The sequence below is a fragment of the Scomber scombrus genome, chromosome 18 (genome assembly GCF_963691925.1).
Source record: "Scomber scombrus chromosome 18, fScoSco1.1, whole genome shotgun sequence".
In the NCBI taxonomy this organism is placed as follows: domain Eukaryota; kingdom Metazoa; phylum Chordata; class Actinopteri; order Scombriformes; family Scombridae; genus Scomber; species Scomber scombrus.
This window is the reverse complement of record NC_084987.1, coordinates 249,162-254,161: the sequence shown is the minus strand read 5'-3', so window position 1 is coordinate 254,161 and position 5,000 is coordinate 249,162.

Here is a 5,000-nt window from a genome sequence, read left to right as displayed (position 1 = left end):
ATCAGTAGAACGTGTGTCTCCATCAGTAGAACATGTGTCTCCATCAGTAGTACATGTGTCTCCATCAGTAGTACGTGTGTCTCCATCAGTAGAACGTGTGTCTCCATCAGTAGTACGTGTGTCTCCATCAGTAGAACGTGTGTCTCCATCAGTAGAACGTGTGTCTCCATCAGTAGTACATGTGTCTCCATCAGTAGAACGTGTGTCTCCATCAGTAGAACAAGTGTCTCCATCAGTAGAACGTGTGTCTCCATCAGTAGAACATGTGTCTCCATCAGTATTACATGTGTCTCCATCAGTAGAACAAGTGTCTCCATCAGTAGAACGTGTGTCTCCATCAGTAGAACAAGTGTCTCCATCAGTATAACATGTGTCTCCATCAGTAGTACGTGTGTCTCCATCAGTAGTACGTGTGTCTCCATCAGTAGAACGTGTGTCTCCATCAGTAGTACGTGTGTCTCCATCAGTAGAACGTGTGTCTCCATCAGTAGAACGTGTGTCTCCATCAGTAGAACGTGTGTCTCCATCAGTAGAACAAGTGTCTCCATCAGTAGAACGTGTGTCTCCATCAGTAGAACGTGTGTCTCCATCAGTAGAACGTGTGTCTCCATCAGTAGAACGTGTGTCTCCATCAGTAAAACGTGTGTATATATAATATATAATATATATATATATTATATATATAATATATATTATTGTATCTTTGTGTCTTCAGCTTGTACAACACTTAATAAACAGTCCAGATGTAGCAGCTCAGACTTCACAGGGTTAATGGACATCAGTCCCTCTGAGAGTCCCAGCTGTCCGGTGGGTCAAAGGTGAGGTCAAAGCTCAGTGCCCCCCCCCCCCACACACACACACACTCAAACACCTGCATGGTGTCTCTGAGTTTATTGGATGGTTACACAGAGGCCGAGCCAATCAGAGCAGCTGATAATAAGACATTAAGAAAGGAAGTCTCTGGTTTGCTTTCACACCTCAAACTGGACCAGAGTTCATTTAAAGGATCAGCTGGGACAGAAACCTGAGACATGTTTGTTGGTAGGAAGCCGTCACCATGGTTACTAATGATGTTCACCATTAGGAGGTAACCATAGCAACAGTACTGACACCTGCAGGATGGACCGCCGGGCTTCACACCTGAATCCTGACAGCTGTGGACCAGTATGTGGTACTGGGAGACATCAGGGGACCAAACTGGTCCGATGCTCAGCAGCCATGATTAGTGTAATCCTGCTAACTGAGAGTGTGAGACCCACACTGAGGAGACATGTTGGGCTGAAGCTGAGATAAGTCAACACACTCAGTATTTATAGTCCAGCTGACTGAAGAAGCTGATCAGGGATCAGATATTAACAACTGCTGCTTCCAACAACTGCTGAAGTCTAAATTAGCTCAGTGTGGCTGCGGCCAGGCTAACCGCTAACTGAGCAGGGTCACACTGAAAGGTTAACAGCCTGCCACAGGAAATAGCATTCAGCTAGCTGGATTAGCACTGTTAGTTTCAGTTTAGTTTGTGTGTTATAAGGTGGGACAGCAGGTCCTGACAGGAAAGCTTCAATATCAATGGATTATCACACATATCTGGTTGCTAACGCTATCTGTGCTGCAGAAGCGACGACTCAGGAGCTAACAGCTAACTAGCTTCAACAACACTGCTGCTACTAGCTGCTAGCTGCTAACACTTGGCTAGCAGGTTGATTCAGTTTCTACTTTAAAGTTAGAAAATGATGATGTTGTTCCAGCTGAATGTTAAAATATGTGATGACAGTTTCATTATATAACGCCTGTGACATCATCACTGTACATCATGTTTCATTGGACGCTGCAGGTTAAATAAAGCTCAGTGACGGCTGTAAACAGGAAGTCAGCCCTTAACCCTAACATGCCTCAACCTTTCAAATGAATCACCACTGTATGACACCTGCTCATCGTTTACTGATGGTGATCCATACCTCACTGATCAATACCTCACTGATCAATACCTCACTGATCAATACCTCACTGATCAATACCTCACTGATCAATAAAGGTATTTATGATCGTGTTGTATCAGTTGAATGAAACTGTAAAGTTGTAAACATGACAGGCTGTAATGACTGCATGTTTCATTCAGTTTGTTTGTAAGTTTGAACTCAGAATAAATAAACCAACACACACACACACACACACACACACACACACACACACAAACACAAACACACACACACACACATGTGATTGCAGCACATTTGGAGGTTTTAGAGTTACAAGTTACTTGGCATCTAAATCGAAATGTGATCCCCACAAAGCACACCCTCAGCAGACGGCAAACACACACACTCACACACACACACACACACACACACACACACACACACACACACACACACACACACACACACACACACACACCTGTTGACTGAAGTCACTTTTTGGGACACTACATAGATTTACATTCATTTCCTGGAGACTGACCATAAAACAAAACAAGATATCAGCGTTTTACAAATTTAGGAAAAAGCTTTTGTCCCTAATTGACGTCTTTGGTCTGATATTTGTCCCAGAAAGTTTCCACACACACACACACACAGTGTGTAGCCGTGTCTCTGCCCTGGCAGCAGCTGTGTATTACAGCTGGTTTGTGTCCACAAAGATTTCAGACAGAAACTTGTGGTCCCAGCTGTCAGTGTGTTTGAGTCTCTACGACTCAATCAGAGAACCTAAAACTCACTTTACCGTCATCTGTGACCAGAACTGGAATTTAGTCATTTTAGGGCCACTTGGCCTTTTGTGTTGTCAGTTTGTTGAAGGCACCAAGGCCATAAAATAAAACAATGATTTTAAGTCCACGTCCATAATGAAGTTAATTTAAGGACTAATGACGCTTCTGAGGAAGATTGGAGTCTCAGTCGAAACTGTCAAGCAGGTAAAGAAACATCTCCTACACGTTTTAACCACGAGGGGGGGGGGGGGGTTTGATAAAGTCTCCTGGTTGGCCGGTGATAGATTGGTGTCAAACTGTCATAACCCGTCTGAGCGGTTCATGACAGGCTAGAATCAAACCCACCTGGTGATGTACAGGGCCTGAATTTCATTTTTCAAAATAATGCTCCATATAGGAGGGATTTTACTTTGTTGGGGGGGCTATAGGCCGTACCTTGTCCTATTCTCACCACAGATTGTATTCTGTCACTTTCCTTCAATTTAAGATATTCTCTGAACTATATTATATAGTAATTAGTTATTGGGTTTATACTTTAGTAGTTTTATTTTCTGAATTACAGTCACCTGCAACTTCATTAGGAACATATAATCCAACAGCTCTGTTATGGCGTTTTTTAACATCAGCTGATAAAACGTATAGCACCACAGCATTTAACACATTGCGCCGTTAATATCACCTGTTTAGTTGGAGCCGTTCATATACTCTGAGCCGGTTAGCCTGACACTTACCTGTCTGAGGATTAACGTTGTTAATGATGACATCACATGGCGCTGTTTTCATTAGTTTTTGGGGCTCTGCTGTTTTTTTCTGAGCAGGTTCCGCCTCAGATGATCTAGATTTATGTTTTAACCAGCGGTCTGTGTTTGTTTCCTTAAACTGTGACTATACCGTCATCTGTGTCTATACCGTCATCTGTGATTATACCGTCATCTGTGATTATACCGTCATCTGTGACTATACGGTCATCTGTGATTATACGGTCATCTGTGATTATACGGTCATCTGTGCTTATACCGTCATCTGTGACTATACGGTCATCTGTGATTATACCGTCATCTGTGATTATACCGTCATCTGTGATTATACCGTCATCTGTGATTATACCGTCATCTGTGATTATACGTCATCTGTGATTATACGGTCATCTGTGCTTATACCGTCATCTGTGACTATACGGTCATCTGTGATTATACGGTCATCTGTGATTATACCGTCATCTGTGATTATACCGTCATCTGTGACTATACGGTCATCTGTGATTATACGGTCATCTGTGATTATACCGTCATCTGTGCTTATACCGTCATCTGTGACTATACGGTCATCTGTGATTATACGGTCATCTGTGATTATACCGTCATCTGTGATTATACCGTCATCTGTGATTATACAGTCATCTGTGATTATACCTTCATCTGTGATTATACCGTCATCTGTGACTATACCGTCATCTGTGATTATACCGTCATCTGTGACTATACCGTCATCTGTGATTATACCGTCATCTGTGATTATACCGTCATCTGTGTCTATACCGTCATCTGTGATTATACCGTCATCTGTGACTATACGTCATCTATGATTATACCGTCATCTGTGATTATACCGTCATCTGTGATTATACCGTCATCTGTGATTATACCGTCATCTGTGACTATACCGTCATCTGTGATTATACCGTCATCTGTGATTATACGTCATCTGTGACTATACCGTCATCTGTGATTATACCGTCATCTATGATTATACCGTCATCTGTGATTATACCGTCATCTATGATTATACGTCATCTGTGACTATACCGTCATCTGTGATTATACCGTCATCTATGATTATACCGTCATCTGTGATTATACCGTCATCTATGATTATACGTCATCTGTGACTATACGTCATCTGTGATTATACCGTCATCTGTGATTATACCGTCATCTATGATTATACCGTCATCTGTGATTATACCGTCATCTATGATTATACGTCATCTGTGACTATACGTCATCTGTGATTATACCGTCATCTGTGATTATACCGTCATCTATGATTATACCGTCATCTGTGATTATACCGTCATCTGTGATTATACCGTCATCTGTGACTATACCGTCATCTGTGACTATACCGTCATCTGTGATTATACCGTCATCTGTGATTATACCGTCATCTATGATTATACCGTCATCTGTGACTATACCGTCATCTGTGATTATACCGTCATCTGTGATTATACCGTCATCTGTGATTATACCGTCATCTGTGATTATACCGTCATCTATGATTATACGGTCATTTG